Consider the following 26665-nt stretch of genomic DNA (forward strand, 5'->3'; position numbering starts at 1 on the left):
TGCCATCTGCTGTGTCCACGTGGATGTCCCACTGACACCTCAAGCTCAACGTGGCCCAAATGAACTTCTCTCCCCCATAACCTGCTCTACCCAGGGCCGTCCCCTCCAAGGCCAGGAAGGGAATTCCGTCCTCCTGATTCTCAGGACAAAAGCTGAGGGTCACCCTCAGCCCTCACTGTCCCTCCCTTGGCCGATCCCATCGGCTCCACCTTCTACCTGCGCCCGCTGCCCCTGCCGTGGTCAGTCACCGCCATCTCTGCCTGGATCACAGCAGTGACCTCGGAATTGGCCTGACTCCCTGACCCTTGCCTGCCCTCACACAGTGGCCTGGGGGTCCCCGAAATCCTATGTCCGATCTCAAGTCTCTGGGTTTCAAACCCTCCGATGGCTCCTGGCACACTGGGCACAAAACCCGAAGTCCTGGCAGCCCCCTCCTACGACCTTGACGGCTCTCTCCTACTGCTCCTGGACCCCCGGGGGCTCCCACAGGGGGCCTTTGCCCTGACGGTTCCCGCCCCCCCGCCCCCGATATCCGATGGTTCATTTCCTCACTGCCCTCCGGTTCTGGCTCCAATGTCACCTCCTCAGTGATGCCCACCCTGATTCAAACACTCAGCTGTCTCCCGCCCACCGCACGTAGGCTCCCCTCCCCCTGCCCTCCCTCCCCTGCCCATTTCCCACAACACTTACTACCAGCACGCCGGGCGATTCCCTAACGGTGATGGGTACTGGCTATTGCCGCCCCTCCCCCATCAGTTGCAGGCTCCCAGGGACCAGCTAACATGCCTGCTCTGCTCACCGATGTCCCGACAGCCAGAACAGTGCCCACACTCTGGGGCAGTAGACATCGGTTTAGTTCAATGAAGAGGCTAGATTCCCACCCACGGCTACTCCCGGTGGGGCCTGGGCAGTGAGCTCTGTGAATCTAAGCTGGGGGCTTGAAGTTGAGCAACATGAAACTTCTTGTCGTCTCAGCCCCCCAAGCGGTCTGCTGAGATATATGTTTGACTCTTGGACTCTTGAGTACGTCGGTCACGTACTCGTTAATGCTTTTAACCAGTTAACCAGTACTTGGTTAATGCTTTTATCAATTCCATCGTCTACCCAGTTGTTAATCTGCCAAGTTGTTAAGGCAAATACTGATGTTGCAGGACTTAGGATAGAGCCCTGTGGCATTCCTCTAGAGACCCGGGGGGGTCATCACTATTACAGTTATCAAAATGTCTTACCATTTTTTTGAACATACAGAAAAGTAGAAAAAAGAGTAAAATGAACAATTATATACACACCACCAAGACTCCACAATTGTTAACATCTTGCTGCATTTCCTTCGTGTTGTGTGTGTGTCTGATCTCCACCCAGAGAGCTACCTCATGGGAAAAATCACAAGTCAGCAAACCTTTTCTGCAACAGGCCAGACAGTAAATATTCTCAGCTGTGTGGGCCTACGGTCCCCGTATCAAGTACCCCTGTTTGGAAGCTCACACGAATTACTCGCTGGGAGACGCAGACCCGGCCAGACTATCTCCAAGCCCCGAGGCTGAGCACCTTGTTACCCTCCCTGGAGGGAGGGCGTAGCCAGGCCTGAGGGTGGGCAGCAGAGCCCAGAAGGGACCAGAAGACTCCCCACCCTGCCCTGCTCCCCCACCACACTAGTGGGAAGAATGTGGGCTTGGGGGTCCATGGGCCCAAGATTGGGATGAGGGGCAACTTCCTTACACTTCAAAGCCTCAGTTTGCCCATCTGTCAAATGGCAGCAACGGTAGGACCTGCCTTCCAGGCCCTAGTGAGGATGAGGGAGATGTGCAAAGAGCCAGCACGTGCTGTGTGCTCACCCGTGGGGGCTGCTGGGAAGACACAGGTGAGGTGTTTTATTTCCCAGGGTGAAATTTAACAATTCTGGATTCCTACTGTGCTACTTACTCGGATCAGAAGCCGTGCGGGAAAAAGAAGGAAGGAAAACGGAGAGATGGGGAGCGGAGGAAGGAAGGAAAGGAGACAGTCCCAGGGCCTGGTGGCAGCGACTCCCGGGGCCCACGGTGGGCGCCTGATCCCACAAACACCTGCGCCGTGTTTCCCCCTCGACGTGAGAGCCCTGAGCCTCGACTCCGGGCCACCCTTTCGTTCCGGGAGAAGAGCTCTCCAGCTGGTACTAATTCCACCCACCTCTTTGTCCCCAGTCAGGTTCTAGGAGCTTCTCCCCGCAGTGTCACAGGCCCTGAGCTTATGGAATTCTTCTGTTAACAACACAGGGGCGCAACTTCAGTAGGGAGCTTATATGTCAGGGAAGAACTGACACATCTTTAAGCCGAGCTCCAGGAAGGAACTTTATACCAGTGCCAGTAAGACAGCCCGAAAGAGACATGAACCAGGGGCATGATCGTGTCCCAGGGACTAACTGTAACAGCGAAGGAGCTGCGTGTGTGTCCACGCACGTGCCCCACACACCCAGAGCAACTTAGCTCTAAACACCCATCATGAGGCACACACGAAAAAGACAAGATGAGCCCTCAGCCCTATTACTGTTCCTAACGTGCTAATATGATTTTTGAACTTGCAGAAAAGTGTTAAGACTATACAATGAACACCCCCAGGTTCAGCAATTGTTAATATTTTGCTCTATGTGTTCCATATATTTACTCACACATACTTCTCTTACAGCCCGTGGGCACTGTTGAACCGTCTCAAAGTAAGTGGTCTAAAATTGTGACACTTCACCTCTAAACAGTTCAGCCTTATCCCCCTGAAGTAACGTCACATCTAACCAACTAATTCCCTGGATCATCTAATACTCAGCCCTTTTGTGAAATAAAGATTTTCTGTAAACTTTCATTTCTTTTCCGATCAAGTTCATCTTCAACCACGTGGACAGGATACAAACGAATAGAAAGCTCCTGCTCTGCTCTCTGAACATTTTCTAAATTGGCTCTAGAATTAGGCCTTTTCTCCCCACTCTAATTATTTACTGACCTTCACTGTGATTCTACATCAGTGATTCTAAGAGTGGCCCGGACCAGCAGCATCACCTGGGAATACACTAGAAATGCAAATTCTCACACCCGCCCCAGACCTGCAGAATCAGAAACTCTGCAGGTGGGGCTGCAATGGCTGGCGTGACAAGCCCTGCCCCCCCCTCCCCAGGGGATTCTGATGCAGGTTCTCAAACCCTGGACCACTGCTCTCTGCCCTCCGAGCCAACAGCTGGAAGAATACTCCCTCCCTCCCCTCCAGGTGCTCACGCCAGCCAGCCAGCCGGGAAATTAGCACAGAAATAAACGGTTAGATTTTATTTTGCATGTATCTTTTGAAGTTAATGGGTAATATCTTAACCTCCCACCTAAGTAACGACAATGCAATATGCTCAGGCAAAGATTATTTCTGCCCCACGAAAAACAGACTGCAGAACACAGTAAGCTCTGCAAGTAGATGGGATTCTGCTGTGACACGTCAAATTATGTCAAGAAGCAATGAAGAAAGGGAGCTAAAAATAGCACCACAAGGCTGAGCAGAAAGGGCTCTGGTTCATCAACCCCAGGACCAGAAAGAAAAACAGCCTCTGGCCACTGCTTAGGTCCCAGGAGGCCCTGGACAGGAAAAGCTGGCTGCTCTGTCCACATACCGTGTGCCCTCATGCCCACAGCTCCATGGGCACAAAGCGAAGGGCCCCAGGGGAGGCAGGAGCGAGCAGGTTGCTCCGAGGATGATACTGTACAGTCTAAAAATAGAATGTTCTGCACTTGCAAGGTATGAGCAGTCCCCCCACAAGGAAAGCTATTGCCTTATGTAACAACAATGTAATTAACAATCACGTAAGTCACAGGCTGCGAGGCAATCATACTGACTCAGGGCTCAATTGCCTGGTAACCAAAGAGTTAATGCCAAAATAATAATAATAATAATAATAATAATAATAATAATAATAATACAGGGAAAAAGAAAGTCTATATCTATTCCATGTGGACAGAGAACTACAGACTGCCAAGCTACCCATGGGTGTGGCTCTGGAGGGAAGGTCATTTATGGTAAAGAAACCGCATTTCCATAAGGGCTTCTTCTTTTAGCTCGCCTGGTAAAAGTTGTGAAATTAAACAGCAGCAAATTTGCAGCGTGTCTTACTGGGAATGTTTGCTTCTCAGAGAGTCACACCTAGGTGACAGCTGACATGATGGCTCTAGGACAACTGTTCCCTTCTCTCCTTAATCAAACAATATACCCTTGATGATTTCTGAATGAACTTCAAGCATAGTGTTTTTTAATGATTTGTTATGCTTAGGTTTTTGTAAGTGGTTACCATCATTATGAATTTGCATAAATCCGTAGTAATTCATCCTCACAGTATAACATGCCAAGGACATCCCACAAAAGGACTGCTAACTTACCATCTTTGCTCCCCCCCTAAGAAAAAAAGCAAGCATTTCAGGGGAGGGGATTTGGCGTGCAGACAACTGCCGTCTCCTGAAGAACTTAGGATACAGATCACCATTTCCCTCTGAGGCCAAAAACTTGCAGCTTAGAAAGACAGCAGGGCACAATCGGGAACCAATTTTGCTTTCAAGAACTTGCCACGACCCATATTACCACTCAGAATTAGTTTCCCCATTTCCCTCTTTGGCCCCAACTTCGGATATCCAACCTCACTGGCAAACAATTTTTGAGAACCCCAAATCCAAAAACTTATGCTAAATGCAAACTCACAGAAAAGCAAAATGTACATTCCTCCCCACACCCCGCCTCCCAAGCAGGGATTCTGCGGTGGAGATTCCCGAAGTGTAATGCCTCCTGCTTGTGCAATCTTTTTCCCTGATGCTAAATGAAGGTTTAAACCTCCACTGTTGGAAACCTCCCCGACTTTGAATTTTGACAAAACCTGGCTTCAGAATAGGACCCCATGCAGTCAAAATGCACATCGAGGACAATCTATTATTTCCTGGAAATCAGCTTACAAGCTGGAGATGAAAAGGCATCCAGGTGGAATTTTTATTTTTAGCCCAGAAGTAATAGGTTAAAATAGCATTCCTGGGGAAACAAAAGACTCTTTTTCTGGTCTCTGTGGCTGAAGGGCAGGGCTGCTGGCTAATCCTGGCCCGACCCACCAGACACATAGAAACGACCCATCTGTGGGGAGAAGGGCACACCCATCTCTCACCCCAGACTCCCAGCCTGGCCATCTGACTCATGGCGGGGCGGGCCAGTCTTTCCCCCTCCGCTGGCCCTGGTGCTGTTCACTTTTGCAAAGTCTCTGCCTTCTTGAGAGGCCTCCCCTACAAAAGACGCCTACACCCCTCCCTCCTTCGGAGGTGTCTGGGGGAATCCCACTTACCTTCCGGTCAAAGAATGGTTCTGAATTAAGGTCCTCATCCTCCCAGGGAACTCTGTCTCCCTGCAGGCGCCTGGATCCTATCTCTCCAAACCTCCCTCGGAGGTAGTGACTGGCAAACAGCCCTGCGGCGCTCCGGACTAGCTCAGCTCCCTGAAAAAAGCTCCAGCCCGGAGCGGCTCTGCAACTGTCAGGACGCTCCTGTCTGCCTTTTGGGGCTGAACACCATTATTATCTGTAAACATTTTAAAATATAGACATTACAGGAGTGCAGGTGGGGATGGGGTGAGGAGAGCGGCCCAGGGCCTGTGGAATCAGCTCGTGGACCAAGCCCCCCCCCGCTCTGCTCAGAGCCCACGATTTGTTCCCCAGCGCTGTCAGGACACTGCCCAGGCCAGCAGCTGGCCGGAGTCTGGCAGACGTCACCAGAAGCAAAGCCCTAAGTCCCACATTCAAAACCCACTGCGCCAGCAACTTCTCCTGGCCTCGGGCGGGGTCCACCCGTTAAGGGGTGCCCTCCGCTACCCCCGCTGCTGCCACGCTGACCCTGGGGAGAGGGCACCTTGGCCCCGCACAGTCATGAGACGGCTGCTGCAGGCTTCGGTCAGGGAGGCTGCCCAGAGCCAAGCCTGGGGGGCCCACGGCAGGAGAATGGGACTCTGACCTCCAACCTCGGTCAAAAGGTGCTGAAGGCAGGGACCCCCACTGCACCTTCTATTCCAGGCCCGGATGGGCTCAGCTGAAGGCCCAGCACCTGTCCCATCTCTACCTGTATGGCGGGCTTGGGGGTGACCGCCCAGCGAGGAGGGGCCCAGAGCAGGGTTTCTCAGCCTCAGCACTGTTGACACCGGGGGCCCATACCGTGCATCGTAGGATGTTCGGCAGCGACCCGATCTCTCCCCATGAGATGCCAGAAGCCCCCAGCCCCAATTCTGACGACCAAAGTGTCTCCAGACATTGCGATGTCCCCTGGAGGGGGAAGAACTGTCCCTGGTTGGGATTTCTAATCTAGAGAAAGGCAGCCTGGGTCTGAATCCTGCTCTCACCACCTCATGACGGTGTCAACTTGGGAAAGCAACAACTCCTCTAAGCCGCAGTGTTCTCACCGGCAAAGGGGGTAACAAGGCTGTCAAGCGCTTAGGGCAGGGCCAGGAGCTCATTAGTGAAGGTCTTGCTATTGAGTCAGTTTCACTGCACACCCAGAGGGGCCCAGATCCTTCCTGCTGATGGAGATAAACCCAGGTGTTGGGGGCTGAACGCTGGAGCAAGGCTGACCCAGGCCTGAGTTGTGTGTCCAGCACATTGCAGCCAGGGCTTCACGCCCCACTGTGTACCTCCGTGTCCCCAAGTGTACAGCGTGGATCCCCCACCCCGGGGCTGGTGTGAGATGAGGTAAGCAAAGTGCTTATCACACAGTAAAGGCTCCAACCAAGAGCTGGGGGGCGGGGGCGGGGAGGAGGGGGCAATCCCTAGAGCAGGGCTCAGAGGAGAGTCAGGCCCCCTCACACAGCCCTGGAGTACGCACACAAACGCGGAATATTTTTCGGGAATTATCCACATTTGGGGTCTCTCTGGAAACCTCTAATTCCAGCAGCCACGGATAGGCTGCTTCTGCCTTCCAGAAAAGAGGCCTTGCCCTGCTAATGGCACCTCTCTGCTATCCCGCCGGGGAGGGGCCAGCCCGATGTGCTTACAGCTGAAGTGGGCAGCCAGTTTCTGCCCCTTTTCAGGGTCAGGAAAACTGAGGACTGGAATCTCGGCTGAAGGCAGAGGACGGAAACGTAAACGGTTTACTCTCCCTCGACTCGCACGCAAAGTAGCTCTGCAGGCAGCGCCGGGCTGCCAGGCGGGGGGAATCGTCGGGCCCCCTTTGCCAGGCCTGGTCTCACCCTCACTCATGACGGTCCTGAGGGCGGGCACTTCTATGATCCCTCTGTCTGGTGGGGAGACTGAGGTTCCAAGAGGTAGAATGAGCTCCCAAGGCCACGTGTTAGGAGGTGGCACAGAAGCCACTTCTGTCTGACCCGGGCCTGGGTGTGGCCCTCCGCAGCTCTGAGGTGCCAACATCCAGGGTCCATGAGTCACTGTTCAGCTCAGGGACAGTCCCAAGGGAGCACCAGGCAAGGTCAGGTACAAGGCCTGCTCCCGGGAGCTCCCAACCCAGCTGAGCACCTGCCCCACGCTGAGCCCCAGAACCCGGCTGTGAGCAGTGACCCAGGCCAAGTCACTGAGCCAGACGGGGTTAACAGCAGAAACGCCGCTTAGCATGGTGCCAGGCTCCCAGGAGGCGTTCAGCGCCCCTGGGACCAGCTCTCACGAGGACGGTCCATCATCACATGCCTCCCGTCTGTGCTCCAAGAGCCCACCACCGCCGGGTCTTCCAGTACCAGGTCTCACTGAATCCTCACAAGAGGCCGTGGAGGGAGGGATTCCATCCCCATTGTACAGATGGGGAAACTGAGACCCAAAGAGGCTCAGGTGGGAGGGAGACCCCAACCCAGTCTCAGGACACTCGTGCCACAATGGCACATAAACCATGAGAAGATGACAGATGAGTTAGGATTATCCCAGAAGGATGCCCCGAAAGCTCCAAGCTTATTTAAGTCCACAAACCATATTGATTCAGACGCTGGGGAGAAACCTGTGAAATGAGGTGCGCTCCTGTCCCCGGACACCTCACAATTCTCTGGGACAGACCACGCGATCCACCGGCAACTCCCCTGGGCTCTGCCTTCAGGATCTCTCTCAATTCCGTCCCCTCCTCGCCACCCCCATCAACACCAGCCTAGACTAAGCCACGCCCATGTCTCCCCTGGAAACCCATCCACTGTCTCCCCACTTCCCTGTGAGCCGCCCTGGGGTCCATCCACCAAAGGTCAGACGCAGCGGACTTCCCGAATCCTCCTGGAGAGTGTGGGTCTGGGTGGGTTTACCCGCCTCGTGGATGAGGAATGGGGATGTGAGGGCAGAGGGAGAGGCCGGGAGCTGCACGGAGGGCACAGCTGGTCATCCTCACGTCCTGTGTGCCGAGCACGGGCGGAGTCCTGTTTAATCTCACATCCCAGAAGGGTGCGGTATCACTCTCCCTGATGTCCAGGTGGGGAAACTGAGGCTCAGAGCGGGCACGTGACGAGCCTGAGGTCACGGTTAGTTCGCAGCAGAGCGCTATACGACTACTGCCTTCCCGGGACGACCGGGACCTGCACACAGGTTACCTCCTTTACAGCCCCACGTGTCCACAAGGGACGGGCCTTCCTATCATCCCTGAACTAGAGATGGGAAACCGAGGCTCAGAGAGGCAATGGGCCGAGGCCCGCAGTGATGAAGCAGGGCTGGGGGATCAGGTGCTGTGGCTCTAGCACAGGGCTTCTCCGCCCCGGCACTGCAGACGCTGCGGCCCAGCCATTCTCTGCCGTGGGGGATGCCCCGTGCACCGCGGGATGTCTGGCAGCATCACTGGTCTCTACCCTCTAGAGGCCAATAGAACTTCCTCCCGGTTGTGTCAACCAAAATGTCTGCAGACATTGCCAAAACCACCCCCAGTGGAGAACCGCTGCTCTGGATGGAAGAACACAGGGACATCAGGATGTGGGTTGTACGGCTTTTGCCTCTAACTGGGGGTCCGAGACTTATTTTCCCTGGAAAATGCATAATAACAGGAGCATTGCTGGCCCCTTAAACAACATCCCTTCTCTTTGTCCACGCGGCACAGACACTACACCGTGGGCACTGCCCTGGCAACGGCAGCCAATGACGTCTGCCTGACCCCGCCCCAGAACGCGGTCACTCGTGAGAGCTGTGGTCACAGCCGCAGGCATCTAGGCTTCCCCGCGGCGGAATTTCCGGAAGCATTTCTAGCTGGGGTCTGATGGACCACATTTCAGAATGAAGGACACACACTTTATGCCCACGGCTGTTACCGAGAGGCCAGGCTGGGGACACAGGTATGTGACGGTGGACCAGGTGTGAGCTCTGCATGCAGCGGGCGGGGGCTTTGACACACTGGACAGGGTGCGTCTTGCCCAAAGTGGGCGGTCACCACTTGGCCATCTGCTCTTCCAGTTTTGCAAACTGAGAGCACCTCCAAGCATGGCTTTAGGCCATGGAAACGGAGCAGTGAACAAAATGGAAGGACAACCTTGTCCCCGTGAGAGGCTCATTGTGGCAGCTCAGCACTGCCTGAAGCTCTGAGGTTTTCAAGCCATGCCAGAAGTCCAGATGTTGGTGTGAAATCCCCCAACTGTTAAATGCTCGTTCAGTTATACACACACACACACACACACACACACACACACACACACACACACTGTTCAACCCAAACCAACCACATCTACAGGCTAAACTTGGCCCCTGGACTGCCTGTTTGGACCTTGGGTTCCTATCCTTCCTTTCCGCCAGATTCAGAGAAAAGCAGGGCTGGGCCACCTCCCTGGGCTGCCTCTAGACTCTGTGCCTTCCAACCAGGCTTAAGAGAGAAAGGAGAAGGCATCACAGCTCAGGGGGAACTGTGACTTACTCTTGACCTTCCCTGGCGAGGAGGGGAAGAGCACACTGAGTGCTCTGCCTGCAGCCCTAGGGGCAGAGACAGCCTTTGTCCCCATTTTACAGATGTGGCAAGTGAGGCTCAGAGAGTTCCAGCCACCGGGCTGAGCTCACACAGCGAGCCAATGAGAGAGGCAGAACTTGAAGACACGTGTCTTCTAACAAAGCTTAAGCTTCAGTTGCTCAGCTGAACTGTCCATCTCTCTTGGTACGTCGTTTCCTGAGTTGCCCACCAGGAAGGAGCTTACTTTGGGAGAACCTGGTCTGATATGGAAGAAGGATCCTCCATGGAGAGGGAGGATGTATGTCTCTGATGGGGGACAGCTTTGTATTCCCTGAGAACAAATCAAAACGGCCACTGAGCAAGGGGCTGTACCACCTCCACGAAACGAACAAGCCCCACCAGGACTTAGGAAAGAGCCTGACATTCCCAGCACACACTTGTGGCCAGCTCAGCAGAACCCACTGGTTATTTCCAGCCAGTAATTAAGCAGATGATCCCGACTCTGAAGCAAGAGCAGGGTCTAAATGATTCATGCAAAGCTCACTTTCCCAAGACGCGCTCTTGGTCAGACTTACAGGGAATCCGCTGCTGAGAGGGTGAAGTCTGCACAGCTGCTTGGCAGGGAGGCCAACTCTGTGCCCACACCTCCTTTGGTCTATGAGACTAAACCCCAGAGACAGGTGACCTGCTGAGTCAACATGAGATTGGGATTCTACCTGGACCTTCAGGACAGATGGGAAGGTGAGAGATTCACTGTATTTGACTGGGCACTGAGCGCTTCCAGGCTCTCTCCTCATCCCCAGCTGATCTTCTATCTCATTTTCCACCCCTCAAGGGGACGTGGTGAAATCAGACACCTTTGTGTATTGCTAGGAGCGCTGTAAATCAGCACAACCCTCCAGAGTGGCAATTCTGCATCATTTTTCAAGAGGCACAGAACATTGAACTTCTTCATGTCTCAGAAATCTATCCTGAAGAAAGAACCCTAAATACAGAGAACACCACATGCATGAAGGCTCTGCTGCTTTATTAGCAATCAGGCTGAAAATTTTGAAGCAAATTATCCAACAGAAGGAGGACCATTTAAGTAAATTTCACTAAAGTGGGTATTCCATTGAAACACCGCTTATGCCTGCAATTTTGGAAACTAAACTTCAATTTGGACTACTTGAAATAAATCCTTATATTTGATGACAAAAGAAAAGAAAACAAAGTGAACCAGGTGCAAAGTAAGCGTGTTATACTCTCAGGGTAGGAGGTAAGAGCAAGAACATTAGGCACGTGTGAGGATTGAGAACATTTGAAGTGACCAGAAGAAGCCTCGGTCCAGGCTATAATGGTTAACAGAAGGACATTCACTGTCCTCTGATGAATCAGGGCAGAAGGTTTCACAGGGGAGGTCAGATTCTGGGAGCTGACTTGTGAAAGATGGCATCCTGGCATCCAGATGGTTGGCAGAAGATGTTTGGTGCTTCCAGTAAGTGATGCACATGAGACCTGAATTAAGGTCTTAACAAGTTTGTGAGACTGGGATATACAAGAAGATGGGCAAGCAGCCCTTTGGCCTTGGCCAAGGCTGGGGAAACGGCTAAGGCACGGTCGTGATTTCTGCCATCAATGAGGAGCCAGAATCCTGGGACCAGGAGAGAGATGTCTGAAGGCTGGGGATGGGGGCTATAGGTCAAGGCTGAGATCCAATGGAGAGTGAGACCATGCCTGGTTCTGGGATCCAGGCTGGGTCAGCGAGGAAACTGTGCCAGGAAAGGGCTATGGGACAAGAAGGAGGGGGGCTGGGGTACAGCGTCACGTGGAGGTTGAGGGCAGGCACGCTGTGTAGAGCGCTGGCTGCTTGATTTAGTTCTGGAATGAGAGCCATTCTAAGGGTGCGGCAACGAAGCCGGGCAACCGAAGGAAACTGAAGAAAGGAACTGACAAGTGATCCCTCTCTCTCTCAAAACGCAAAGTTCTGTAGCATCACTCCTTCTGTGCATTTTTCACTTCTTGCCTTCTTTTTATGAGGGAAGCTTACTGTTTTCCTTACCCATCTGCTTATTATTTATCCATCAACCGCCATTTTCCCAGGTTCCTAAATAAAGTATTTTCTTAATAAAAAAGAATCTACAATGAAGTGGGATTTTTCTCACCTGAGTGTTTAGGAAAGGAAGAATCACAAGCATTTGTCAATAATTCACGCTCAAGAGGAACGTGGCTGTCTCACCAAGCATGGCGTAATCGCGGACACGCTCCAGCTGATGGATTTGGTGAATAGAAAATAGAATCCTTATGCGGAATTCCTCCATTAAAAGTAAAAACGAAACAAAACCCAGACTGGTTCCGTGTCGAGCACTTTCAAGCATTACATGATTCTTTCCATGACCCTGTTCGTAAGTGGTTTCAACTCTGTTGTACAAAGGAAGCAACCTGAGAAGCTCAGAGGCCTCCCCGAGGCCACACAGCTGGGAAGTGGCCAAGCTGGTGAGTGCCAAGAGCCCGGGACAGCTGGGCCCTCCCACCCCCGACGCTGAACCTGGCACCGTGTGAGGCCTCAGGGGTCCCCACGCTACGAAGGCCCTCACAACCTTTACTAAGTTGAGCCGGCAATCTATGCATCAGCTTTACAGAACAGCTTTCGCTAAGTAAGGATGAACTGAAAGGTTTTCAGTCTCACTCACGTGAAAAAGAAGAAAAGGTTAAGGTGAGGCGCTTGAGGCTGCCACCAGGTCTGGTCTCACCACCCGCACACCCATGATCTCGTGTCCCCGAATCAGTGGTCCTGATGTCTTTATGCTGCTGTCTGTCTGTCCCACCCAGCTACTCAAGCAGGAAGTCTGGAGCCGTCCTTGACTCCTCCTCCCTCCCTGTAGTGGGTTCAGGGGTGTCCCCCCCAAATTCATGTCTACCCAGAACCTCAGAATGAGACCTTATTTAGACGTAGGGTCTTTGCAGATGTAATTAGTTAATTAAAATGAGATCCCCCTGGTGGGTCCTAAATCCAATGACCGGTGTCCTTATAAAAGGAGGCGAGGACGCAGGGAGAAGCCATGTGAAGACGGAGGCAGAGATTCGTGATGGAGCCACAAGCCAGGGACGCCAGGAGCCCCAGGAGCCGGAAGAGGCAGGAAGGACCCTCCCCCAGAGCCTGCAGAGGGAGCACGGCCCTGCCCACACCTTGATTTCAGACTTCTGGCCTCCTGGAGTGTGAGACAAATACATTTCCGTTGTTTTAAGCTCCCCAGTTTGTGCTTGTTGAGGAAACTCGTAGGCTCTCCTTCACCCACCCTGTTAATTCCACCATCAAGTCACATGAAGTTTACTCTTAAAGAGTTACTCCAGGTCCCTCCACCCCACTCCCTACCTCCAGCCCAGGACCAGGGCCCCAGAGCCTCCTGCCTGGGTGTCTGCAAAGAAGCCCCCCTTCCCTCCACCAGCTGCACCCTCCAGCCCCTTCTGCACCAGGGGGAGCTCTTGAAAATGCAGATCTAATCAGCTCACTCCTCTACTTCACATCCTTCTACTTCTTCCCCCTCGTTTTTAGGAAAAAGTCCAGATTCCTTCACGTAGCTACGAAGCCCCATGATGTGGTCTCACCTACTTCTCCACGTCATCTCACCTTCCTGCCCTCAGACACACTGGCCTTTGCCTTCGTGGAAACACACTGCCGGCTCCCACTGGGGACCCCTGCACGCCGGGTCCTCTCTACCTGAATACTCTCCGCCTGCCCCTTCTCTCCCTCCTCATCTGGGAATGTTACTCCTCCTGGGGGTGTCAGGGTATAGGCGGCTTCCTTGGGGGAAACCACCTCCGCCCCTGCCCCCGCCCCCGGCTCGGTCAAGGCTCCCTGCCAAGTGCCCACCAGATCCCAGGCTCGGTCAAGGCTCCCTGCCAAGTGCCCACCAGATCCCAGGCTCGGTCAAGGCTCCCTGCCAAGTGCCCACCAGATCCTGGCTTCTGCACACATTCCCATCTGTCATTTCTTGTTCTGTGTCCATCTCTCCCTCTAGACTATGATCCCACTGTGGGCAGAACTATTTCCTGGTTACCCCCATAACCCCAGGGTCTTGCACGGAGCCTGGCACATAGTAGGTCCCCAATAGATGGAGGTAAGTGCATGAATGAATGAATGGTCCACAGATGCACCTGGAAAGTCCCTGGAGTTCCAGGTTTACGTCTCCACATGATCTCCTAGCAGCGCTGATTTCCTTTTGTGGGTTCACGAGAAACGGATCCAACCCAAAGACATCCAACTGGAAGGCAATGGGTCCACAGCAAGCAGGACTGTTGCCAGCAGTCACCTTGTGAACTAGTAAAGCCAGGGCAGACTTGGTTTTCTGCACCATCTAACTGCCAAGGCCAGTCGTACATACAGGTCAGATTTCCATCTGATTAGACATCCTGAGAACTCCCACTGAGAGGCAGGTCTGTCACTGCATGGCCAGCCTGACGTCCGAGGGAGCTGAGGCCACAAGCATGTAGGAAGTTACATGTATTGGCATCTTTGGCCACAGAAAGAGTGCCCTATGGGAGGCCAAGCTGGACCAGTTTCCAACACGATTAAGAAGATTGGACCAAATGTATTCACGGACACATGTTGCAGTCATGGCGGTCAAAGAACCAAGTCCTAAAATAAGGATCCTGGCAATTACCCATGGAGCATTATGATAGAAACGACCCCTTGGATTTGTCCCTACTACAGGGAATAACTTTGGAATCACACACCTCACAACATAGCAATATAAGAACAGCCCAGTTGGAAATGACCACTTTCTCTGGCTGAAACTTCCTTAAATCAGAGTAAAGTCATGGTACTTGGGTGAGCTCTTCTGCCAATTATGACTTTGGCCCAATTTTCCTCTCACTATCAGGTAATAAGAAACTTTGTAAACTTGGACAAGCCATTGTCTGCTTTAAAATTCTGAAATTTGACATTAGAAAAATGAGAAACCACAGCATGAAGAGATCCGGTCAAACAGACATTCAGGCAGCCCCATTCTCTTCCTCATCCATCAGAATTTTGAAAAAGTAAAGGACATAAGTAAGGGCAAACAGAAAGTATTTTCCAGAAGTGAAGTGATTTCCTTCGCTGGTCTCCTGATTTCCCTTTTCTATAATTTTCACAGACAAAGGCAATGACTACCGTAGAATTTCCCTGTTTTTAAAAAAAATTGACTAAATTAGAGATGTTTCATAAAACAACTCACTTTCTGGCTCTCCAAGAAAACGCTGTCCTTACTGTGAATATGCAGTGCTTCCATATGACTAACATTTGTATGAAATCCAGAGTATGGAAATGGAGTGATAGAAAATATTATTTAAGGAGTTTGCCAGCTGACTTCTCTCACCCCTGAGAGAGTGGTGAGGGGAGAACAGGAGGAGAAGGAACATGCTGACAGTTGAAGGAATCTCTGACGGCCAGATGACAGATTAGAGGGTGGAGTAGCTCCAGCCACAGAGTGAGTTTGTATCCACGGGCTCCTCTTTCCCACAGGTAAATTGAGAAGACTGAAAGACCCCGAGATAGGGAGTGTCTTCCCCAAGTGAAAGACAGCAGCCCTTTGAAAGTGGGGGGCCAAGGGGGAAACTCAAGAGAAATCCATCCTGGAAACTCCAGGCTTTCAGCTACTGGGGTCTAGCGTGCAGGGGAGAGTTGCAGGAAACCCCTTCAAGGCATCACAGACCTTCACTGAGTGTTAGACAACTGCCCTCCCAAGTTTGGGAGCAGGGCAACAGATCAGAGAGAGCTCTCCAGTGGGGCCAGAGAGCAACAGTAGGTCTCTGTGGCCCCTACATCTGCCAGCCGGGCTATAACACAGAGAAAGAACTCTCAAGGTTCAGAAAGCTGGGACCTCAGATGTAAAACAGAAAGAAACCTCTCAGTGCTCAGAGCCCAAGCCATGTGGAGGGAAAGTCCTGACTCTCCTTCCAAAGCACTTGAAGCCTGTAGTGAACTGTATCAAACCAAACCTACAAAAAAAGTCCAGACTCAGCTCAACCATGGACAAGATTGACTCAGTGCTCCACCTCTGATAGCCTGAAAGAAGAGGAATATACTGTTATTTGATACAAAATGTCTTACATGTGGTAAAAAGTAAGATGTGTGAAGAGGCAATAAAATTTGATCCATGATCAAGGAAGGAGACAGACAAGAGGAGAAGACCTAGCCAGTCTCCAAATATAAATTCCTCTTAATTTCAGTAGTCTAGCTATTGAAACTAACAGATAGGGACTTTCAAGTAATAATGATAACAATTCTAAAGAATGGCGTGTAAAAGGTAGATAACATGTCTGAAGAGATGGAGAATTGAAACACATAGAAACTAAAAGAATGATCCTAATAGAAATGCTACAGTGGAGAATACAATATCAGAAATGAAGAATTCATTATATGGGCTTAATGACAGACTAGGCAGAGCAATGGACATGATCAGTGAACTTGAAGACAGGTATAAGAGGCCAGTAGCTCCACAATAGCAACAAGCTAAATTGTAGGTCAGCTATTTTATCAGAGAAAGAGAGAGCTAAGGATAGCCCTCTTGGCCAAAGATTGGCTCTTTGGCAAAAGGGTACAAATATAATTGGATCAGACTGTAGAGGAACTTAAGCCCTTGAGTATTGTTGGAAATAATAGAGCAATCAGTTGGCAGTTAGTGGAGACTAACAGCTTCGTGTGATACCAACAGAAGTCAACAGCTTAAAAGAAAAATTAGGAAAAGAAACCCTCAAAGAGAGACCTACTGAAAGTACCGTCATCTCAGAGTGACTGTGCACACCTCCAAGGACGCATCCTCTGAGAAGCAACACCAAGGACTCCACATTGGGGGGGCGGTGTTAAAGAAAAAAATAGCCTATCTAAGTCACAAAACATATAAATAAGCAAACAACAAGCCTGAGAGAAGGGAAAATCAGTATCCAGTGTTGCTAAAATATATTACCTAAAACACCCATTTGGGGAAAAAAAGTTATAAGGTGTGTAAACAAACAGGAAAATGTGACCAGTTCATAAGGAAAAAAGCAAACAACTGAAACAGCCTATGAAAGGACCCAGATGTCAGACTTAACAGACAAAGCCTTCAAGGCAGCTATTACAAATATGTTCAAAGACTAAAGAAAACTACTCTTAGAGAGGAAATGGGAGGTCTAACAGCAATGTCTTATCAAAAAGAGATTAGCAATAGAGAGAAGTTATTTAAAAGAATAAAATGGAAATTTGGAATAGAAAATTACAATAACTAAAACAAAAAATTTACTAACGGAGATCAATAGTAGCTTGAACTTACAGAAAAAAAAGAAATATCAAACTTGAAAGTGGAAAGTATTCAATCTGAAAAACAAAGATAAAAAAGTAAAGGAAAAGAACAAGGGAAAATAAACAAAGGCTCAGAAAATTTGGGGTCACCATTAAGTGCACCAACATATGCATGACAGGAGTACCAGAATGAAAGGAGAGTGAGAGAGGAGCGGGAAAAAATGCTGGAAGAAATAATGGCTGAAACTTCTCAAATGTGATTTTTAAAAAATTAATCCAAGAAGCCAAAAAATATCTAAAGAAGATAAATTCAAAGAGATCCACATCCAGATACAATGTTGAAAGATAAAAACAAAGAGAAAATCTTGAAAGTAGCAAGAGAAAACCAACTAGTGATGAACAAGGGGACCCAAGATTAACAGCTGACTTCTCATCAGCAACAATGGAAGCCAGAAGGCGGTGGGATGACATATTCAAACTGAGGAAAGAGGAAAAAGCTGTCAACCAAGAATCTCATATCCAGCAAAACTATCTTTTAAAAACGAAGGTGAATTAAAGATATTCCTATATAAATAAAACATAGGATTCATTGCTAGCATACCTGCCTTATAAGAAATGCCAGGAAAATTTTTCAGGCTGAAAGCAAGTGACACCAGACAGTAATTCAAATCAACATACATACAAAAACAAAGAACACCAGCACAAGTGATTACATAATTATAAATGTATGTTTGCAATTATATATGACAGTATGAATGCATATCCTCCTGCTTTCTTTTGTTAACTGATTTAAAAACCAATTACATAACAATAACAATACACAGGAAGTGTGTGGGACAAAACTGTATTGGAGTAAGGAAATCACACCAGATGGTAACTTGAATCCTCAGTAACAAAGAAAGAGAACCATAAATGGTAAATAAGAAGGTTCATGTAACAAACATTATAAATATATACTTGCTATGCTTTATTCTCTTTGCTTTTTTAAAGACATAAATTCATATAAAGTAATAATTATAAAAATGTATCAGGGTTTGTAACATATATAGATGTAATATATGTAATAATTATAGCACAAAAAGAGAGGAGAAGAGAACTTTATAGGAGTAATGTTTCTATACCTGACTGAAATTAAATTAGCATAAATCTGAAGTATTCTGATAAGTTAAAATGTATTTGGTAAGCTCTAGAGAAACCACTAAGAAAATAAGTCAAAATGCATTAAGGAAATTAAAATGTTACACTAAAAATTCACCAATTCAAAGAAAATAGTGAAGGAGGAACAGAGGAACAAAGAAGACATATGAGTCATAGGAAACAAAAAGTAAAATACCCAGATGCAAAACCAGCTATGTCAATAACATTAAAGGTGAATAGATTAGACAACCCAACAAAAGGTAGAAACTGACAGACTGAATAAAAAATCAGATCAGATCCAACTTTACCCTGTCTACAAGAGAAACACTTTAGAATCAAAGATGCAAACAGGGGCTTCCCTGGTGGTGCAGTGGTTGAGAATCCACCTGCCAATGCAGGGGACACGGGTTCGAGCCCCGGTCTGGGAAGATCCCACATGCCGCAGAGCAACTGGGCCCGTGAGCCACAACTACTGAGCCTGCGCGTCTGGAGTCTGTGCTCCACAACAAGAGAGACCGCGATAGTGAGAGGTCCATGCACTGCGATGAAGAGTGGCCCCCGCTTGCCGCAACTAGAGAAAGCCCTCGCACAGAAACGAAGACCCAACACAGTCAAAAATAAATAAATAAATAAATAAATAAATAAATAAATAAAAAGATGCAAACAGGTTGTGTGTAAAAGGATGGGAAAAGATGTAACACTCACTGATGATAATTACTTAGACCTGTTATTTCATTAAGGTGGTCAAAAGGTAATTTTCTAATTTTATCTTTCTTTCTACATGTATTAATTGGAACTTTTCTATAAAGGAAAACTTTGCATCATCAACTATTTGGATACCCTGAAATATGGTAGGCAGAATAAACGCTTGATTTTTATTTGGTGACTTTGAGAATAGTGAGCTGGTGCCCTAGCAACATATAATGGTGACCAATTATCTATTGAAGTATCATTCTGAAAGCATGGATTTTAAAAAATAATATTGATGTATTTCAATCAATTGTAGTCATTATTCTGTTTGACATGCAAGCACCTCCTCTTAGCCAGCAGAAAATCATCCAATTTAGTTCCTATATTCTTTTGACATAACCCCATTAATCTTTGATAGCTTCCTTGCTTTCTGGCATGATAAAGCATCTCAGACCAGGAATCAGTCATTTCTCCAAGAAACTGCTTCCTTTTAATGGGAAATGGTATTTAGCTAGCAAAATCTGGGCAGTAGGGGGTGTTCATTGCCACAGGGCTGTCACTGCTTCCAAGTCTCTTCAGTGAACAGGTTATAAAGTAGATATTGTAAGAGCAAAGAATATTATGAATTCATGTTGGTATTTCCAATTCAAATTTAATATTATAGGACTCTAGGTAGCTTTAAAAATTATATCTTTTCTATCATGCTAAGAATCTTGATTCCTAACATTACCGTATTTCTTATTTGCTTTTTGCAAAATCATTCCTATAATAATTTCAAAGTAACAATATCAATATTACAACTAACAATATGACTAACGAATGCAGTCCATGACTTCTTTGTTTTTATATATGCATGTGTGTCCTTAAACTATACCCCACCAGGGATAGACAGTTCAAATACTTGCTTTTAAAGTCACTTGAAGAAATTACTTCCTCCGAGGTTAAGCCACCAACTTGATATACAGTTAGGTTCAATTATTATTAATACATCTGATTCAATTTTTCCCTTTTTAAGTTTTTGAATATGTAAAATATCTACATGTTTCAGAGCTCAAAATTATGTAACAGAGTACTCTCATAGAGGTCTCACTTCCATATCTGTCCCCTCCACCCTGTGGCTCTCTTCCCTACAGGCAACCATTTTTCTTAGTTTTTGCTTTATGCTTCCAGCGTTTCCTTTAGATAATCTCAGTACACACATGCACACACACACACACACACACACACACACACAAACGCACACATACATCTCTTCCCCCCTTATTACATATACATCTCTTCCCCCCTTATTACACAAAAGCTAGTATACTATAAACACTGTTCTATCTTGATTTTCTCCCACTCAGTGATACATCCTAGGGATCACTCCATGGTGGTACAGAGAGCAGCCTCATTTTTCTTTATAACCATCCAATATTCCACTGCGTGGATATACCATTTTTTATCCAACCAATCCACTAATCATGAACATGTGGGTTGTTTCCAACATTTTGCTATAATGAATAATGACAAAATAAAGAGGTTTGCATTTGTGCTATTTTATATTTTGCCAAGATATTTTGGGATAGATTCCTAGAAGTGGGATTACTGGTTCAAAGGGTAACTGCATATGTAATTTTGCTAAATATAGCCCAACTTCCTTCCATAAGGCTTATACAGCCAGTTTGTAATGACAATATAACAGTGTTTTTATTTTTTTTATTAGTTATTACACACTGGCAGGACATTCTGGCAACTAACGATGAAGGCAACAGTTCATGACTTACAACATACTTCAGTGGTTCTTATTCTAGTTTCTAATATTAAAAATTCCACTGCTTTAGAGAATGCAGTCTGAATGGGTTGATCTCTTTTAAACCATACACATGCACAGAAAATAAACATGCGTATATCCAACGGCCACAACTTGCAAAGATGAACACTTAACATAGTTGCTTAAGATGGGTTTTCTTTTTATTAGAAGAAACAAACACGACAGATGGAGTTTAAGCCCCTGCAGTAACCTCAGGAGCCCAATCACATCCCCCAACCCTGCCACCACTACAGAGGCAATGACTATTGACTGAAGTGTGCATTTTCCTGCTCGCAATTTCCTGGTCCCCTATTACGCACCCCCCATTTTTTTTTTTTTTTTTTTTTTTTGCTATTGAATCAATGCTGTGATAAACATCCCTGATGACTCTCCTCCTGCTCATGGATATGATCTTCTCCAGGGCAAAGGCCTGGGCAGGCATTGCTGGGTCACAGTGTTTTGAACTCAAGGACGTATGCCATATTGCTTTCCAAACTGGCCGTAGCCATTTATGCTAACATCAACAGCACGTAACAGTTCCTGTTTCCCCAAAGTTCACAAAAACTTGCCATCCTCATATGGCTTGATTTTTGCCAGTCTGATGGGTGGAAATAGGATCTCATTGTTTTAATTTTCATGGAATGGGAAAATTTACTTTCAATTGGCTTTTTAAAATTCATTTTTCCCCCTACAGGAACAATCGACATAATGCAAAAGACAGAGAACAGCTTATACTATCTATTCTCATCCCTGAGAACTTAGCATCTGTAACCCCTCATATAAATCTTGGATGTGTGCAGATATATAAAGCATATACTTTATTAATTTTAGAGAAAAATGCAAGCATAGTCATGCAGATCCGTTCGGAATTTCCCGATTTGTTTTTGAATTGGTGGTTCTGCTGATGTTTAACTATTTCTTTGTTTTCTGTGTTTCACAGCTGAAATACAGACTTCTAAGAACCCTGTTTTTGAAAACATGACCAAAAAACTCTCCACATTTTGTATTATGAATATTATCCTGTACCCAGAGTCTAGTATTTCATTCTTTATAGTTTGAGTTTTTATGCTCATTTGTCTCACAAGTCCCTTTATATCTATTTCTATATCCATAAAAATAAAATACATGCACCTCTATAAATTACTCATTTGTGTTTTAACAGATGTGCCAAATTCACCTTTTGACCTGAAGGAAAAAAAGTATACAGGAAAACACCACTTGAGTTTCAACACTGAAGAATTTAGAAACCTACCAATTAGCAATTGTGCAATAATATCTCTAAAATAACTCAGGTAAGTCAAATAAAAGCTAATTTGTAAAAGTGTATTCTCATTGCCAACAAAGATAGTGTGGAAAACCACATTATGAGGTTTTTGTTTCTTATTTTTAACATGTGAAGGTAAACACTGATCACGTGCATGTGGAACAATCTGTATCTTATACGGAAGACACACTCCAATTTATCAGTGATATTTTTACACTACAGGAGAGACGCCACTGAATATTACTGAGTCATGAACTGGTAAAAAGTCTTCAAGTAATCAATTTGTACTGGCATCTGAGTTCTTAATAGGAATAAGCATTTCTAACTGTGATTCTAAAAGGATGCTTCTTTTTAATAGGTCGAGGTACACAGAAGGCCTTCAAAAGCAAATAAAAATAAATAGAAACTCAATGAAACCCCAAATCCCCAATATATTACCACAAAATGTACCTTGTATAATTTAGCCCCTAATTTACAACATGAAATATTCACTGTATTTAAAGAAAGAAAACATCAGGCTGCTGCATGCGGTTTACCCTTTGATGAGTTTACTAAATTAATGCATGTGACCGTGTATGACAGAGATCATATGAAAATGCGTGCTTTGAAAAATCCTTTAAGAAAAATACAATTCTATATCTTGGCTGCAATCTCTATAGCCATCAGGCATTAAATAGAGTTGTTTTACTCTAACCACTACCATAATAACTTTTCTTATAACAATTTCATAGGTGGAATTATTTCATCATTTCATATAATAATTTCATTATTTGCTATTTGCTTTTCAATGTGCTTACCATAAAATTTCACCCTCATTAGCCTTTTTTTAAAAAAAGAGTGAGGTCAAGTCATAGAAAACTCAGAAATTAACTGAACTCAGTAAACAACTACCCAGCACATAAACTCTGGAGGGAAAATCACTTGATTCCTGATTGAACTTCTAAGTCGACAGCACTGAGCTGGATGGAGCAAGGGAAACTGAAGACTCAATGGCCACACTTCCTGTCTTATCATTTCATCACAGGTGTTTCCAGCAAAGGAAAATGAGGTCCCCTAATATGAGCACACCTTTTGGAGGAGGTAGTTCCCAAGTCAACCCCAGCCCTTCCATGGGTGAGGCATGCTCTCTACTGCTATTTGTATGTCATTTCTCTAAGAGCAAGCCTCTCACACCCTCACACACCCCACACTGAATCACATCGACCCAATCCATCAGCCTAATAATCCAAAAGTGTCCCCTTTAATTAGTGCCGAAAGGATGTGACAGGGATGGATGCTGGTGAGCTAAGGAAAGGACAGGCCCACGTTAAGCACCAAGGTCAGCGCAAGCCTGTTTCAGGGAAGGAAGGCAAATGGTATCATCAACCCCAGAAGGTCTTCCAACTCCTTCCCCCCACCCCCAGATTCAACACATTTTCTCGCTGGTTAAGGAATCACTAGGAAATTTTCAAGGAGAGCTTTTTTGAAGACTGTAAGATGAACTTTTTTTCTTACTCAACGGCCATTATGCCCTTTTTCTGGTTGCAGCCCTGGGTCTCCTTTGGGGGACCCACCCCTTGCCAATTCTTTCCATATGATTTCACAGAGGCTGACCACCTCCAGGCCAATAAGACACAATTTCCTAGAGTTTTGTTTTCTTTTTGAACTAGTAGGAAAGGGGAAGTCTCCTCTTTCCCTGAGTTGGCTGGAGCCTGGAGCCTACAAGGGCCCCAAAAGAAGGAAGAGCTGGCCTAGGAGCGGGCCAGCACAGAGTCCCAGGTCAGGAGATGGAGAGGAAGTGAACACTGATGATAAAATGAGATCCTCTGGATCCAACGGGTGCATGTCAGTTTCTCCCTGGACTCATCAGATTTTTCAGCCAATAAATACCCTTTACGTGAAGCCAGTGTACTTGGGTTTCTCGATGGCAACTAAAGCCACACGCAACCAAAAGAATCTTGACCGATGAGATAGAAAGCCTTCTGAAGGGAAGGCACCTAGTCTACATCATCTGCAATTAACCACAAGGATGTGTTCCACAATCAACAGGCTACATGAAACAGAGTCATGTGGAAAGTTTCAAAACCGGAAGGAAAGGCAGAAATGACACAATCCAAGTCCTAGACTTCACAGATGAGGAACCACAGCCGAGGAAGGCCATGAGGGTCACAAGCACGTCAGTGGTGGGACTGGGACCTGGATCTGGGGACCCTAATCCTTACTACATTCAGGAAACCAAGTTAGGAATCTGGATGCTGTGGGAGATGACTTTCTACGGGGCATGTGTGCCCACACGTGGACACACATGATGATAACATGTTTCTTTCCTTCTGAAACTGTGGAGCTCGTCTGTCAAAGGGATTCAGAAAATCAGTGGGAAAGGAGAAAGAAAGGGATCAAAGATCAAAGGGGACTTGGGCCTGACACTGTCTCTGTCAGGGTTTCTGTTGGAGACACGCCATGGGGTCTCCTCAAGATATCAGGGGTGTTAAGATCCTGGAATAGCCAGTGGGTAGGGGTTCTGGGCTCGACAGCCTCGTGAAAAATACAGCAAAGTGGAGGGAAAAGGGAAACTCATTCATTCATTCAAGTCATATTTCAGCCTTCACTGTGGGCCAGGCACTGTGCTGGGTGCTGGGAAAGACTGCTTTCATTTAAACAATATTCAGGGGGCGAAAACAGGTGCACACACACACGAATGTATATTTTGCATTTCCTATCTAACTGATAAAAGCAATATTCAATTGTGTATAAATAGTCTATTTCTGGGTGGTGCTAAGCGTGTCCAGGGAAATGCAGTGGGACTAGGAGGGGAGTGCAGGGGTGGCTGGTGAGGGGTGACATTTGAGCTACAGCGGCCGGGGAGGGCGCTCTGGAGCTGAAATGGGAATGATGAGAAAGAGCCAGTGGTGCTAAGATCCGAGGGAAGGTTGTTCCAGGCAAAGGTCTTCCTTCTTGTCTTCCCTTTCTCCCTCCCTCCCTTCCCCTCTCCCTCCCCCACCCTTCCCTCCTGAGTCTAAACAGGACTTCTGTTTGTTCTAAAATGACTGAGCACCTGTTATCTGGGTTCAGGGAGGTCAGCTCAGCCCTGGTTAAAAAAAAAAAAAAAGACCCGCCAACAAAGCAGTACTGGCCAGGCGGGGTAGCTGATATGAAGGGAAGGGGCAGGTGCAAAGGCAGTAAAAGGGATCGACCTGGCTGGGAACGCACCTGTTCCCTACAGCGCCATCTCCAGGTGCTCGGGCCGCACTGCAGCACAGGAGGGGCGCGTCTTGTAGACTTAGCACATCCATCCATCCATCCCACACACAAGATCTGCTACTAAGTCCCAGCCCTGGGCTAGACCCTGGGGTCCCACCTTTTCAGAGTTCACAATGTAGTGGGGGGCAGGCAGAGACAAGGAAGAGAAGATTAACTTGGAACTGAACAACTGACGTGACAGTCATTCTTCTCCTTCATTTCATTTCACATCACAACAGACAAAAGTTCATCCAAGGCTGTTTTCACCACAAAATGCAACACATACATGTTTCTCCAGGTACACGGCACACTTAGCTCCCTTTTTCACTATAAACTTGCTGGCGATTCATGGATTAATGGCCACCGTCTCCAGCAGAGGGCCAGCTCTGTTGAGGAGGATGTCATGTCCCTTTTGCTCATGGGGGGGCCACGGCCCCAGGTCTGTGCCAGCAAGGCATCCTCTGGACCTTAACTTATTGAAGGAGCCTTTCCCACCCCACTAGACTCTAAGCTGCCCATTGCATCCATGACCTTTAGTAGTCATGAAATAAACATTTGCAGGCTGGACGGGTAGATGGAGGGCTTGCTCTGGAACATTCCGGGTCAGCCATATCAAGGCAGGAAACGCCACTTAAGCCCTGAGTTGTCTGACCTACCTCCTTCCTCGAGGACAGCCAGGAATGCTCTCCAACGGGCTCACAGAACAAAAGGAAATGGGACTGACACCTCCCCGGGGCTGCCCTCGCAGGATCTGCACACTGGGACGACGCAAGACATTCCGGAAGGTGTCCAACCCCGCCTCCTTTTCATTTGGAACCAAGTATTTTTAGACAAAAGAAAGGGGTTGCGTCAGCAGCATGGAGGCAGGTGCCCTGAGCGCTCCAGGCGGATCAGCCCCCATCGCTCCCTTTCAGCTTCTCACTGCTCCATCAGGCGTGCACCCAAGTTCGCCTGCACTGCCAAGTAGGATGAATTCCCCCCTGGGGTTTTATTTAGATGCATTTGAACAGGCACCATTTGCCTTCTAATTTTAGAGTCTAATTATCTCGTGAAGATCGAGGCCAATGTCTGTTCTCCTCTTGGAGTAAAGACACAGTTTTGTGTAGAATTACTCAAAAAATAGGCATAACTTAACAAAATTGGTTGGATCATATTACATCAAGCTGCTTGAAATAATAATAAAAACAGATCGCTCCGCGTGTGTGTTGAATTCCCCCAGTGCTTCCCAGTTAAGGCCAATTTAGAGAGACGAAGGAAGCAGGTGTAAACTTAATTCTCACAGATGGAAAAAATTAGGAGACATGAAGGGGAAAGGCATTCCTTAACTGTCTGCTGTGCGCTGGGGTGCGGTGCTAGGTACTCCCCACCTCACTCTGATTCCCAGCTTTGAGGCGCAGAATTACATCACTTAAGGTGGGGACTTCCCTGAGGGTCCAGTGGTTAGGACTCTCGGCGCT

At 47.5% G+C, this 26665-nt stretch overlaps 1 protein-coding gene across 12 annotated transcripts in view; it reads right to left on the bottom strand.

Annotated features, from left to right (window-relative positions):
- The window catches only part of PHACTR3 (phosphatase and actin regulator 3), a 420216-nt gene that overhangs the window by 153590 nt on the left and 239961 nt on the right, over positions 1-26665 (bottom strand). Inside the window, exon 1 of one of the 12 annotated variants that reach the window (XM_082428337.1) lies at positions 5321-5671. The exons of the other annotated variants lie outside the window; for them this stretch is intronic. The gene's annotated coding sequence lies outside the window, so the exon portion shown is untranslated. Of the gene's footprint in view, positions 1-5320; positions 5672-26665 lie in introns of those variants that run through there. 12 annotated transcript variants of the gene reach the window in all.

Source organism: Balaenoptera physalus, assembly GCF_965194825.1.
Source record: "Balaenoptera physalus genome assembly, chromosome: 16".
NCBI lineage: Eukaryota > Metazoa > Chordata > Mammalia > Artiodactyla > Balaenopteridae > Balaenoptera > Balaenoptera physalus.